Source organism: Amblyomma maculatum, chromosome 6 (assembly GCF_055883805.1).
Source record: "Amblyomma maculatum isolate TAMU_Amacu chromosome 6, ASM5588380v1, whole genome shotgun sequence".
Lineage (NCBI taxonomy): Eukaryota > Metazoa > Arthropoda > Arachnida > Ixodida > Ixodidae > Amblyomma > Amblyomma maculatum.
In genome coordinates, this window is record NC_139349.1 from 103,973,182 (window position 1) to 103,988,931 (window position 15,750).

Sequence of the window (15,750 nt, forward strand, 5' to 3'; positions counted from 1 at the left end):
AGTTCTCAAAGCAACCTCAGAATCAAAGAAAAACGCAGTTACTCGGGATAAATCCAGAAGCAGCCATGTACTCGAGGCTGCAAAAGCATTTCCCTGCTGTTTGGCGAAGGATAGTCTTTTGTGTGCAATAAAGCCCATCACAACACATCTCCGTCGTAAAGCGTGCAGACAAAAAAAAAAAAAAAAAAAAAAACGTGTTTTAGAGTTGACTATAGACGAGGGAGATTCTTCGAAGAGCATGGCGTGCGATATATGGCGGCCTCCGTCGTGTGACGCGCGTTAACGAAAATTCGCTCAGATATCCCTGATTAATGAATACGTGTGGTAACACCAATCCAATGAGAGGAAATTTCTTTATCCTTTAACGATCTTTTGCCGACAGCCGAAATCTATTTTCTGTAATGAACCGCTAATCGAAGTCCCGACCTGTTTAATAACAAATATGCACCGCGCGCATCATGAAGACGCATATTCCACACCAATGTCGCGCATATCTATCACCTAATTTAATAGCTACGTAATATCAAGTGGCAGAAAACCTAAGTTTGAGACAGCGACATAGCAACATTATAGCCCTCTATATAGCGTTGTTGCCTCTCTCTAATCCTGCTAATCTCACTGCACAAAGAATTCTCTAGTCTGACGCGAATTGATACAAGATGCTCAGGATATCCAACACCACCTCCTATTAAGTGTTACGGACTTGTTCTCAAACAGAGCACGGAGGAAGAGAGAAGGAAGAGGAAGAAGAAGTGGGCGCGCCCGTTCGACCTTTTGTCTTGTAGCACTTGTGTCGTTCCCGCTAGCCGTGTGTACCTAGCGTACTGAACCGACTAGAACGTCTCAGTCGCGACGCTAAGGGCGTAACATTGTGGTGGAGAAGCCGGGTAACGATCCCTGGCCCTACACACAGCACCGACAAAACTGGATCCTCGCCGGAGTCGTCGTCTTGCGGGCCTCGAACCGCAAACCAGCGCCATGCAATCGGCCGATGACCCGCAAGCAGCCCGTGGTGACGCGGTGATCCAGGCTGAAGACCGGCCTGCGGGCGCAGCGAACAGTTATTCGCATCACTATCGGGAGCCTCGGACTTTCGCAGGAGCGGCAGGCGAGGACGTTGACGAGTGGTTGACCCACTACCAACGGGTGAGCCGCTACAATCGATGGCACGCGCCGCTGCTCGCAGTGGACGTTGGAACCCTGCCTTATTTGAATCCCCTTCGGCGACGACCTCTAGGTCTCTTGGCGGCAGCTGTCTGCAGCAAGCAGACTTATTACTTCAGCGGCAAAGTTACAATTCACTGTGCTCTTCGCAAGGAGCAACCCGTGAAAGCGAGTGATATGGCAGAGCAACAGGCGAGCACGAGCAACCAGAAAGGCACAGAAGAAGGCCCTGAAGAAGGGGTAAAAATTTGGTCGATGGAAAATTTTGAGATTGGCCGGCATATCGGTGAAGGGACTTTCGGAGAGGTGTATCTTGCCCGGGAAAAGAAGACGAAGTTCATTGTCGCCCTTAAGAAACTCTCCAAGTCCAAGCTAAGCAAAGCAAACATGGAGAAGCAGCTCATAAGGGAAATTGAAATCCAGTCGCACCTGCGGCACCCCAACATTCTCTTTCTCTACAACTGGTTCCATGACACAAAGTACATCTACCTGATTCTGGAGTATACGCATCAGAAAGAGATTTATTCAAGGAGCTCCACAAAGCTGGGAGATTTACGGACAAGAGGGCCTCAACTTATGTCTACCAATTGACCCAAGCTCTGAAGCTATGCCACAGTCACAAAGTCATCCACAGGGATATAAAGCCGGAAAATTTGTTGCTTGGCAGCAACGGGGAAGTCAAGATTGCCGATTTTGGATGGTCCGTTCATGCTCCATCATCAGGCGACGAACGATATGTGGAACAACGGATTACTTGGCGCCCGAGATAGTCGCGCGGTCCAGCTATGACGAGAAGGTGGACCACTGGTGCCTGGGCATCCTCATCTACGAGATGCTGGTGGGCAATCCACCTTTTCAGTCGGCTACAGCAATTCAGACCTGGTGCCGAATTAGGAAGGCTGTGGTGAACTTCCCTGACTATGTCGGCGCTGATGCTAAGGACATCATCCAAAAGCTCTTGCAGCTTCGCCCAGAAGATCGCGTCTCGCTCGAAGAGGTTCTGGTCCATCCTTGGGTAGCCCGTAACAATATATATCGCTGCTTGGTTTTCTGCTCATCGTGAACTGTTCCAGACGTCAGCTATGCATTTATCATCCTTTACAATTTCACTGGTCAGCCGTGGCGGCCGCTCTTCGATGGAGGCGAAAGGTAATGGGCGCCTGTGTGCTGTGCGATGTCAGTGCACGTTAAAGAACCCCAGGTTGTCTTAATTTCCGGAGTCCTCCACTAATATGGCGTCTCTCATAACCTGAGCCGCTTTGGGACGTTAAACCCCATAAACCAAACCAATTTAACTGACCATACTTCTCAGCGTGCACCATCAACAATTTCAACTGAATCACTGTTCGCAAAGTCTGTATAAATGTCATTTTTGTTAGCACGCATTTATTCCGATCGCACCCGTCCATCTGTATCAGTGATTTTTAAAATATTTACTTTTGCCTTTGTTTTTCTCTTGGATACAAATTGAAACATGAAAATCCCATGCATAAATGCCTAATGAATAATACTGAACAGCTCTAGATTTATCGCACATGCAGGAATGCATAATCATGGACATAAACTATATTCTGTATATTTACGGTTGCATGCACTTAACACTTGCAAATTAGAAAATTCGATTTATTTCAACCAGTGTCGATTTAGTCCGGTCAACATATGAGGCGTACTGAATCAATAAACTTCACCCCCATTTGACTAGTTTAGGTTCGATTCTGTAAGCAGAAAGCCATCGACGGCAATAACTTTTCTTGAGGGTGACATGGAAATGAAACTTTCTTGCTGACGCATTTTTAGATTGGATGATGGTTAAACTGTATATCTAAAATGTTCTCGCGACCACCGGTTGGTGACATAACAATTATATTATCGACAAATAGGTTCTGAATGAATCGTAGTAACGATGAATATAGCTAAAGGAAATTCTCTAGCCTACGAGCAAGAAGAGCATCCACATCGCGAACAAAGAGTGAACAATGCACCTGAGCGGCGGATATATGTTTTTTTTTTTTTGTCTCAAATTCATAAACTGCAATTCTTCGGGACTTTGCTGTTAGCACTGCAATCTTCCCAGTTCCTCGCACGGTAAGTATTTGTTAGTTTTGTTCTAAGGCTAACGATAATAAAATCAGGGGATTTTGTCGAAAAACCGGCAGCTGGCACAAAACAGTGGCACAGAATGGAATGAAGTTGCAGTAAATCGCCATAACACATTGCACGATGGGCACTTATACATACGACGTATACCCCCTATGACGTCATGCACACTGTAGGGCGCTATAGGAACCGCCACATTATACTATGGCCCTGAATATCACTCGGGGAAAAGACTGGCAACTATAAATAGTCACATTTCAGATGCCCCGTTAGCGATAGACGATATCGAAGTGGCTATCGCTTATTTTGCTTTTAATTTTTCATTTCTCATTGTTTCGCAAACACTTGCTCTAAAGTTCCAAGTATCGCACCGTTCGTTTTCCCCTTGTCCCCCGTTTCTTCGTCCTCCTCCTCTGCTCGTGAAATACCTTACAGGTTTACTTCAGGGCTTGAATAAAAACGTTACAGCATGTACTATAGTATACTGCACTCACGGATTCGGCGCGTAAGAATCCTTAATGGCGCTTGGAAGAAAGAAAAGCAGTGCCTTTCAAGTCCTCTCAAGTGTGTGAAAAGTAGGATTAAAAAAAAAAAAAAAACTTCTCCTAGAGGGAGCCTGTGCAAATACGGTTACGGCTGGTTTGCCCTCGATGCTCATCTCGTTATACCTTTCCATGCGTACGCCATCCGAGCGATATGGGCAGAACGCATGGCAATTTCTGCGCGCACGCCACATACGGCTCTGGTATTTTACCTTCTCGGATTTCCTCCGTTCTTGCGCGGTTTGTCCGTGCTTTTGCACGGTTTTCCGGGAAAGAGTATGGGGAAGTTTTCTCGCTGGCCGCTACCTCCCTCAGTGGCATTCTGCGAACGGATGACCTTCACGCTAGGTGCCCGTGTCTCATGCTGCGCGGATTCCTCAAAGACAGCTGTGTGACCATCGGGTCTTTTCTCTTTCTTTTTCATTCTTTGTTCTATCGAGGACTGTCCAAGCGTGTAGGAGACGTCTCCCAAGCATCCCAAAGCTATGCAACAACCCACAAGAAAAAGGCTCCAAGATGACGTAGCAGATTTGAAGTTTACGCATGCTTAGACGAAACGCAAAATAGTTAAGTCTCTGCACCAGCAGCGTATACGTTTGGTAGCAGAGTATCGTTGCTGTTTTTTTTTTTTTTTTTGGTCCTCTAAGAGACGCAAGGTTGCCTTTAGAAAATATTAGCGGATACTTATAGTAGCGCTGAAATTGTAAAAGGCGCAAAAAGCAACCGGTTTCATGGAACTTTCGATGTTCGATGAAAATTATTGCTCTCTACAACACTTTGAAAAGCTCCCACGCATTTGAAGAACTTGCGCTGGATAGCACCGCACCAAGCAATTCTACCGGGAGGCCTATGCGCCATTCGTGCCTATATTTCTGACGCTGAACATGCGCTCTTTTATTTGCGTACTGCAAAATGCGGCCCGCGCTATCCGTGCTTGAGTATTGATCATGATCATTTTAAGCCAAATTTATGGCGCTAACGACGGCATTGAAACAGGGAGATCAGAGAAATAAATGCATTTTTGTAACATTTTACGCAATAAAAAGAAAATGGGACAACGTTATATTTTCTGCTTAACATGCATGCACTTTTATAACATGACATGTTATAACTACAAACATATAAGCATATTAGAATACTTTTCTGCTTAACTAACCCAACGTATTGTATACATTATATAACATAAAAGAGTGGTACGAAAATTGGTTCATAAAGCGCTTAATCCAAGCCGACGCAAGATTGTTCCCGCGCCCAGTCGCCACAATCCATGCCTTTTAGTACAATCGGTATAGCGAGTCCACAAAAGCCGTGTGATCTTTCTAAAGTTAAGTGGCAACATTATCAATGACCTAACGGGGAGCATATACATGCAGCTAACTTGATATTGTGCGCTAACTAAACACAGAGTTCCTTAAACACCATTTTTGTTTCGCCTTCAACACGCATCCGGCGTTTAAAACCTGCAGCAAGCCTGATGTACGATCAATATAGAGGTAGTCCGAGCTGCCAGATTAATTCAAGAGCGTCAGTGTTTCGCGCATCTCCAAAAACTGACTCCGCAATATCGCATCTTTCTTTTCATCACAACACACTCGGCCAAAATATCTATTGCTCACGTCCATGCAATCCAACTGTTACTTTCTCAGCCTCTCCCTTTCCAGATGCATCTAAATATTGGAACGGCTTTTTCCAGCATATATCCGGCATTAATATGCCGATCATCGCTAACTGAAAAATTTAAATAGCCTGAATAAGCGTCTAATACCCCTCTCAAGCGCGCAAAATAAAGTGCACTTACGGCGAGTGTCACTTACGAAAAGTGCACTCTACCACTGCTAAACAGCGTAACATAAGTTCACTTGCCAAAGTGTGCACTCAGGTCGGAGTGCGTTCGTAAAACAGACTTCGAGGGCTGAGCGCGTAGCCTCGCCGGCAGAAATTTATTCGTCACAAATGCATTATGTAATAAGATATGTATACAAGTTGATTTTACGTGTTTTGTACATATTTTCATTTGATGAAATGTTTTATAATAGCGACGGGCAAAATATCAAATAACAAAAACGTGATGTAACCGCGTACGCAACTTCCACATTATGAGTGGTGCGCTACTGCGGCTACGCCATTTTCAGTTAGGGGGCGGTTGTTATTGTTCATGGTGTTCGTTACGGGGTCTACGAATCATGGCCAGGTGTCAAATTTTAAGCATTTTTTGAATGTTTTACTACTTTAAGAAGCAGTTCTCTGAACTTCGCGCTTGGAGGTTCCAATTTCTTTTTTAAAACATGTTTTTCAGTTGCTAGTTTCGTACCAATGAGTTCTTATGCGAGTGCACTTCGCTTTCCCGTTTAGCACTGCGTAGCGTAAAGTCTCTTTCAAGCTGCGAAGCGCACTCCGCGGAAGTGCACTTTAACTTGCACGCTTGACTAGGATATAAGAAACATGTGACGTCCTTGCTTTTCATCAATTTTATGCTTATTTGTTATAAAACCCTTGAGGCGTCTTTATAGAAATAAAGTTGAAACGTGATGTGATAGAAATTAAAAAAAAAAAAGAAGTAAAAATATTGTTGGGGTATACCATAGCATAACATCTTACCGTATTTTTCTGCTGAATTCTGCATTCCAAACCATTGAAAAATGTAAAGTTTACTGTGTAACTTGGTAATTCGAATGCGGAATAAGTCGCAGCTGCCAAGGCAAGTGCACAGACCACAATCTAAGTACGGCTGCTGCTGAAGACACAAGCCAGCTCTGTTGTCATATCCAACATTAAAGCAGGCTGGCCACCCTGCTTTTCAAAAAAAAAAATTAATAATAAGGAAAAATGTGCCTTGAATGCTATAGATAGAAGACAGAGTAAAAAAAAAATGCAGTTGCTAACTATGGGTAACTAACTAATATGCTAACTAAGGTGCTAACTAATATGGAGCGTATTGATTAGTGCTCCGGCGAACAATAAAGCAAATCAGTTTTTGATATATAGTGTTTGGGAGGGCCAAATGAACCGAAATACTTCAGCTGATAATTTTGTCTGATTTATAGATTTGCTTTTAGATAACCAAAAAAGATTCAACTGCGGACTATCTGTGACGGAGGAAACGTGTGTGGTGATTAATGCAGACCTGCGTTGTATCCGACTATAAAGATTCACTCGGTTAGGAGTTGGTTGGTTGGTTCATAGGAAGGGAAAGGCGCAGTATCTGTCACACTTGCTCTGTGGACACCTGAACCGCGCCGTAAGGGAAGGGATGAAGGTGGGAGTGAAAGTGGATAGAGAGAAAGGGGGCCGTAGTGGAGGGCTACGGAGTAATTTCGACCACCTGGGGATCTTTAACGTGCACTGACATCGCACAGCACACGGACGCCACTTCGTTTCGCCTCCATCGAAACGCAGCCGCCGAGGCCGGGATTCGATCCCGGGAACTCCGGCACAGTAGTCGGGCGTCTTACCACTGCACCACCCCGGCGGGGCCGGTTAGGAGTTGCAATATAGGTAATTTCAAGCCTGAAATTTCTGGAAGAGCTCTGAAACAAATAATTCTGTCTCGAAAATATAAATATATATGGTGCTTTGCAGCAGGCTCAGCGAACAGAAATGCTGCCGCCTTTCGAATTATTCGAACCGAAATCTATTTGCCCTGAATAAGATGCCGTTGCGGCAGGGAATTTTGCAAAAGTTCTTCATTGGAAGAGCTTGTTGAAGTGGCTTTTGCGTAGAAAAGGCGCGATATTAGAGCGTTTTTGTTTTTTGTAAACATTACCTTTGGCAAAAATTCACTAGCTGAAATAGGCTAACCGCTATTCGCTAGACAAAAAACACTCAACTCTCATCAGAATGCAGTACTTTTTTTTTTTTTCACTGGCCAGCGATACAACGATACCAAGAAAGACATCTTTTCACTGCACTGTGCAATGCCATGGATCAAAGCCATTCAACCAGCACTCTCAAGAATTTGTTGTCTGAATTTAAAAGTAATTTTAAATAATTGCCTTCTTTTGCAGAAGTAATTAGTTTTTTGCAGGGTAGTTGGGTAGTAATTGCATGGTGCAACGCACCATGCAATTTACAAACTACTTTAAAAAATAATTCGATCGTGATTGCTTACATTTTTTAATCCATCGCGCGCACTGCTGCTGGTCGATTCAGACGGCGTGCCCTCACGCTTTCAGTTTATGTAGCAAAAAGAAAAAAGAAAGTGAAACCACACTGGGGGAAACTAAGTAACGCGTTAATGGGGATGTTCGGGAACCTCGAGTATATCCTGATGCAAAACGCTCTAAGCGAAGATGAGCTACGAAAACCATGTTCCGCATACATCTTCTTGGCAAGCGCTAAGCGATATAATTCAAACTGAAGCATGTTCGTTTATGAGAAAGTTTTATGCTCATAGCGCTGCACGACTGGGAAATTTGGAGCCTCTGCAGGCGTGCGCCGCCATGATGGCGACAGCTCGTCGGCCACGGAATAGATCGTGTTGTGTCCGTGGGGTGATTCACTTCAAACACTCTGGAACTGTTCTTCTTTTACGAAATATACATTTTCATTTATTTCAGATACCTTGGGGCGCTGTGGAAAATATACAATCGAAATGAAGTGTACAGTCATGTAACCAGAAGTTTACATTAAGCATTCAGAACCATAGTGTGATAGTAGCCTCAACGTGGCGATATAATATAATGCGTGATATATTTCAAGCTGAAGCATGCTCGTTTACGAAGAAAGATTTATGCTCATAGTAAGCACGACTGGGAAATCTGGAGCCTTTCTGGGGAATTTCAAAGCAAATGTGACACGTCACGATCGCTATATGGGGTATATATAAAACAGTGTAATATGCACCTTCGAATGCAAAACATTTACTTTATTTATTTATTTATTTATTTATTTATTTATTTATTTATTTATTTATTTATTTATTTATTTATTTATTTATTTATTTATTTATTTATTTATTTATTTATTTATTTATTTATTTATTTATTTATTTATTTATTTATTTATTATACCTTCAAGGTGCATAGTACATTATAGAGGGTAGGGGCAAAAAATGACAAATTACACAAAAAACTATATTACAAATATAAAAAAATACAATATCGAGCATACAGATATAAAAATACAAAAACAAACAAAAAAAAACGGCAAACAGAAAAATCACTGCTTACAAGAAAATATTATATTGTTATTGTCCCGAGTTTCACATGGTAGCACGAGCAAAATAGTACAAAGTACAATGCAAGTAAGCAAACAATGTTACTACACGCAGTAAATCATTTGTTACATTAGTTTACAAACTAAAACCGTGGACGGCAATTTTAAAGTTATTAGTGCTGGTAATGCTTGTAAGTGACGCAGGTAAGTTGTTCCAATCTTTGCTAGTTTGGGGAAGAAACTAATATGAATAGCTTACGGTGTTACTATGAGGAATATTCACTTTTTGGAGGTGGTTTAGGCTAGATGAAATATATGGTGGTGGTTTAAACCAACGAAGACGGGACTATGAATTGCGATACTATAGTATTTTATGAAAAAGGTACACAAGACATATTTTTCTGCGGATGATTAACGGCGAGAGGTGTAGGAATGATTTCATATTAAAAGCATTATTTATATACAGTACATGCGTTATATTATATAGGTACGTTACAATGCCTGACGCAGTGAATAAGGAATTGAATAGCATTCCGCTGCTTGCCACCTTTCCGCCAGCTCAATTCAACACGCATAATCCTTCCCCGCGACCACTAGGGCGACTGAACGAAAACGAGAAGCAAAAAAGAAAAGAAGGGGGCTATATACGTTGATAGTTTGAACTGTGAGCAGTTCGCTAATGTGCCCTATACTGATTCCGTGACCTTGTTATTATGCGTAGTAACCAAGGTAGTAGACTTACTCAGTAGAGGCTATTAGCAAAGGTCAAACATGTACGATAGCATGCACGTATGTCGGTTTGCCGGATGCCTACTACGCACGCACTTTTCCACACACCATATGTGCACGGGCACAGAAGGCTTCCGGCAAACTGGCATACACCAATATACGCTGGTACGGCTCCGGTATGATAAATCTCTGTTATTCAGAGCAAGGCTGGCAGGCGTTCGGTTGCCGTCAGAAGACGCGACCATTATAGTTCAGACTGTGTACATTGTCGCATATTTGAGCGCACGAAAACGTTGGCATTGATGACGCTCATTGTCAAGATGTAGGCTGATGTTTGTTTCTCCACGCAACACCAGAGAAGCCACATTGTTTCCAACGCCGTGCAACCAGTATTTCAGTTGGGATCCCTTCTGGCACACGCAATTTTACAACACAAGCAACAGAATTCATTTCGCACTAAATAAAGAAAACAGGGCGCAAAAAGTACACGACTATCGTGCCATCTCTCACTGTCCTTTTTGCTCATACCAAGGTGCCTGCCCCTCTGATTTATTTTTAATTGACGCCTGCCCCGTAGACTTGATGCAGCCAGCACCACAACTTGACGTGGTCCGTAAAGTGTCTACAAGACAGCATCTTGAGGTACCATAAATCGCATCAAACATAAAGAAAGGCTTCTGCTTAAAGTCACTAATGCTTTAAAGATAAAGTAAAAGCAGCTGGAAATGGAAGCTGATAAAGTGGAAATGGCGTAATTACAGCAGTGTGCACGAGACGAAATTATAAGTGACCATAAAACCCGGTAAGCACATACATGCATGTCGAGACTGCTCCACTGATTTGTGCAATGTGTACAAAATTATTTGCAAACAGCGAAGAGTAATGCCGATAAATAAACCTTATACCAGCTAGCGTTATAATTAGTAGCAATACGCGACCACATGCTGGAATGCAGTATACGCTGAGCAATCCGTGCCAATACGCACCTTTTGCAGAACAGCCGGGGTTTGATGGCTATATCCACCGAGTGATCACTCACGCCTGACTATGGTAGAAGCAGCAACACAAGCGGCAGTATAGCGGTGGCGGCGCCAGCAACAACGGGAACTGGACTGCGGAGCCAGTATACCGGGGGGCGGGAGCGCGCTATCGGTGACGCTGAGGCGGGCCGCGCGCGCGCGCGTTGAACAAGACATCGCGTCCTGTCAGCCGCACACGCTCGCTAGGTTCCTCCGGGACTTTCACAGCAGCAAGAACACGAGATAAGCCGATGCTTGAGCTGCGCGTGCTTGCTCTTCGCAAGACAAAAGGGAGTCCGCCCGGCTGATGGAGTATGCGGGGGGCAGCAGCGAAGAAGAATGGTCAGCGCAAGAAAAGCGAAATAGACGAGCTTGCTCGTTCGGACGGCGGGCTCCCTGGAAGAGAAAATGGCGCCTCTAGAACGACACGTAGCGCCCGAGGAAATACCTATCGGCTGTAGTGGAAGCTGTCATCGCGTGGCTCCAAAGCGAATGTGTGCGCGTGCCCCGATGAGCGCCGTTGTGTCGCCAGAGAAACACAGGGTGCAGGCTCCCTGCGAGCTCGAGCAAGGAGCGAACCGATTTCACGGAACGGGACGCGGAGCGCGCGGCTGCGGCGAGACTGAAGGCCGCACGTGGTCTGGAGAGCGGCCGCCGGCCGGGCTGCCGCCGTTCGAACGCGATTGTCAAAGGGACCATAAAACGTCCAAAGGCGGAGAGGGGACGGGACGTCCCGTCGAAAAATAAATGATCCTCCCGAAAGAGCTCTCGAGCTTTGGGCTCCGCAGCTAGCCCCCCCCCCCCCCCCCCCCCCCTCCTATTTCCCCCCTATCTGCCCCTCCTCCCCCAACTCATACTCCCCACAGCCAGAGCCATCTCCGTTTCTGAGGACACCCTACAGATGCTGCAGAAGGGCGCAGAAAAAGAAAAATGGAAAGGCGAGAACCACGTGCTGCTTGGAGCGCCGCCGGCGACTTTTTCTTTATTTTGTTTACAACACAACATGCCGCTTCGTTAGCAGGCATGCTGTGCACGCTGCTTTCAGTTTGAATGTCAACCTCGAGATTGCCCTGGTGAGCAATGAGCGCGCGCGCGCGCGCGCTAGTGAGCGGGCTATCGAGTGCCTCCTAGTAAAGACATCCACGGCGGACGACCGTACCGCTCCCCAAAAGAGGCAAAGAGAAACAGCGGGTGGGGACCAGAAGGGTTCTTCTCCGTGTCCCGAGTCTAAGGTTACCGGGCTTTGTCTCTCTTTGACCGGACCGGATCGCTGACAAAAGGGAATGCACGCGGTGCTTTCAAGAATGGCAGCACCCCTGCTGCTCCGCGGCCGCCGCTCGTCTCGCTGTTTTTGTGTGACGCTCCGCTTGTTTGCCTTTTTTTTGGGATGGCCCCTCGGAGAGCGCGGTCGCTGAGAAGAAGAGAACGCCGCGGACCTTGATGGTTTTCAGACGGCTCCGGCAATTTCACAGCGCTTCGCCTCGCAGTTTTGTGCGGCCCGGCTGCATGCCTGGACGACGCGCGTGGCGATGCGAGGAAAATGACAGCGCCGCGCGTCCTGACGAGCGAATCAACAATTGACACGCCACTGGAGAGTGCTTGCTCCCGCTTGCTGAAGCTGCCGCCACCATCGTTGTCCGCAGCGCTTTCTGAAGCGTTTTGGGTGCGGAAGTACTCTCGTGTTTAAAAAGCCAGTCTTGTTCGCGCGGAGCGGTAACTATGTGGCCACAGAGATACACGCAAATGGGAGAGGACATTGACTTAAGTGGAGGGGATGAAGGGGGAAGGGCTGTTTTGTAGCGCATACTCGGAAAATTGGTCTTTGTGCATTGTGTACGAAGTGTTGCCCTTGACGCGTGACGAATGTGAGCACAAGGAGACATGCGAGAACGGCTTCGTTAAAAAAAGGGAGAACCGTTTGGTTTTTCTGGCGTTCTGTGCGTTTATGGCTGTCCGTACCTGCCAAGCAGTATGCGCTACGGAGAGAATTGCTCATATTTTACACTGATTATAATCAGGCACGTCAGTAGGCTGGCCCACAGCGTTCTAAGTTGCACAGCTTTAAATATTAAAAAAAAAAAGTTGTCATGGCGGAAGAAGCATTTCTTTACAAAGAAAGAAGGCAGTTCACTTCGTTATTAGATAATGCGTTTTCATGCGAAGATCATATATATACACGCACTGCGAGGCTTTCGTTTCGTGTTCCTTACTTTGATTCACTATATATGGCTCATTACCCCCAGCCGTAACAACATTTACATCACTATACGCTGGGCACACTGAAGTCTACATACAATGCGGAATGTGCACAGACACACGCTTTCTAAAGATGAATGCCCGTTTGTGTACACAGCTAGGCAGGCGTTTTCCGTAATTGCTTCCCAGGGATTATTTGCGCCTTTTCGGCAAAGCCGGCAAATGACTCCTTGCGGCCCAAGGCACCTTAGTGCCCGTGTGAGTGCAGCCACTCATTAAACTGGCTGAGTTAACACGAAAGAAGCCGGTAAGCATCGAATATAATGCTCTTCCTCCTGTGACCTGCCTGTGTGTAAAAGCAGCGCAGCAGGCGTGGCAATCACTCATTTTCGAAAATACTGCCCTGAACCATGTATGTACCGTCTGTTGCAGAAGTTTGCGGCCCAACGCGCCGGGCAGACGAGCAGTACCGCTCCCGAGAGGCGGCGCTGCGCCCGCCGGCGCTGCCTGGTGACGCAGCTATAAAGAGTGAGGAGGCTTGTTCTCTTCCCCTCATTCCGCGGCTGAGAGCAAAGATGTGCGATATCAACCGCGGGATGAGGAGAAGAGAACAAGCCTCCTCACTCTTTATAGCTACGTCACCAGGCAGCGCCGGCGGGCGCAGCGCCGCCTCTCGGGAGCGATACTGCTCCTCTGCCCGGCGCGTTGGGCCGCAAACTTCTGCAACAGACGGTACATGCGCAATAGTATGCCACATGCTTTCATACCACCAAAAGAGTGCAATACGTGGCAGTAGCGCGAAATTTCGCGTTAGTTCACCTTACGCGTGCACTGTCAACAAGATACACCGAGTAAGTACTCTTTCATGAAAGAGAGCAGTGTATAAAAGCCAGTGACATATCCATCTTCGCGCACAATGTTTTGTCGCTAGTGGATTGTCAGGTATAAAGGAAATAAAATCATTGTAAAAATTCCACGAGAGTCTACACAGCAGAAATTCGAAAGCCTGAGCGTTTCTGCTGCACAGGGTGCATCCCGTTCGTTATCATTATCAACTAAATGCACCGTCATTATCATCGCTACTCATCGTGACTATTATCACTAATTGCAGCATCACTGCCATCGCTACTATCATCTGCATGGTAGACTAGCAGATGTATATATGATATGCTTTTCACGACCAGGTTAAATCGGGCTTGAAGTACTTCCATGCAATAAAGAAAAAAAAAAAGAAAAAACCGGGCATGGCGTAGTTGGTTAAAGCACTCGATCGGCTGGGGATCCGAGACTCGCGGATGGAGGTTCTATTCTCGGTGGAGACAGGATTGTTGTTTTTCTGATGACGTCATCATGACGTTATTTGACAGCTGTAGTGTGACCGGACATACGGGTGCCGGCAGTATTAGCCATTAGCAGACTCGCCTTAAAATTCCAGTGACAGATGCGGTTGCAGGGGTGCATCAGCTGTCTTGTCGGTGACCAAATATTTTCACGGGTTGGGATCCTTTATAAAAGCACCCAGCGGTCATTTCGTATATCTTGCAATGGGGGACTGGATGGCTGATGATGGTTTTTCTAAGCATAGTTTGACACATGCTTTGTAGAACTTCTTTTACAGTATTAGCTGTTAAAATCCTCAGCAGGAGCGTGTCATGGACACCATGCAATTAACCCTTTTCAGAGTGGTCATTTTGCTTTACCATGTTTTGAACAGGCGCCAAAGTGGCCATGTGTGAGATGCCTATTCTCATACAAACGAGGGTTAACGGGAAGCAGCGAACTGGTCACGCTTATTACACAGCGTGGGCATAACAATTCATGTAAACTTCCTATTCCAACAAAGATGCGGATCACTTGAGGTGTTCAGCAGAAAAAACGATGCACCGGTATACGGACGACGCGTGCCTAACGCTTGTCAATCAGCACTTCAACCCACCGTGAAGTCCGCAACATGAAATTATACCTGTCGTTCAGGGATTCGCTCATTTATCTGAGTGCAAATGGCTCTCGCATGAAGAAGCCGACTTACCTTCGTTTAATCCTTCACTCGGAAGCGCTGCGGTGTTGTTAAAGTTCAGAGACGGTGACAGAGGGCGGCCACTGCTATGGTTACCATCTTCCACACACGAAAACATGACCGATGTCGAGTCACTGATATATATGCCCAAATATTGTGCACCACACGGAATAATCGATCACTGCAATGCCTTGCGGTGCCACCTTTCGCGCGCTTGCCTGAAGTCACATCCTAAAGCCTCGCGTGACGAAAATCATCAGTGCTCGGTCGGCAATTGAAGGTGTTATACCATCATCGCGCTTTTAGAAATGGTGACACATGGCTTTACGTGCGTTAAACACGCGGTTCACATTGAACAAAATGTCTGGCTTTAGGCATCGACGTTATTCCTGTCACGGTCACATTTCGACACTCTATCCGTCTAAAAATAAACCGTCACTTTACGCTATCGCATCTCTTCGCGTATAGTGGACAGGCTTTTACACTCGGCACTCGTTACCCACACGGCACGTGTGAAAGTTGCACGGACAGGCCACAGAAGGGCGGGCTCAGGCAACCAGCCGGTCCCGCAGGCAGTCAAGAGAGTCGGCAGCACGAGCGCGCGCTCTCGACATTGCGTCATCATCCATCACCTGCTTCCCTCTCTTCTTTATTTTTCTTTCGATTTCTTTTTTTCCCCGCCTTCATTTCCAAGCGTGGTTGGTCGCCGCGTGCTGCTGCTGCGGCCTGGACAGCCAGCTAGCTCGCCGGGCCGACTGTGGCTCCGTCACGGTTCGCACCACTTTTTCAGCCGTCGCCTCGGCTTTTCTGTTATTTTTATTCTCTTCGTTTT

At 46.0% G+C, this 15,750-nt stretch overlaps 1 pseudogene; it reads left to right on the top strand.

Moving 5' to 3' along the window:
* The first annotated feature begins 1,341 nt into the window (after positions 1-1,341).
* On the top strand, positions 1,342-2,227 carry LOC146186474 (aurora kinase A-B pseudogene; annotated as a pseudogene).
* Positions 2,228-15,750: the final 13,523 nt, after the last annotated feature.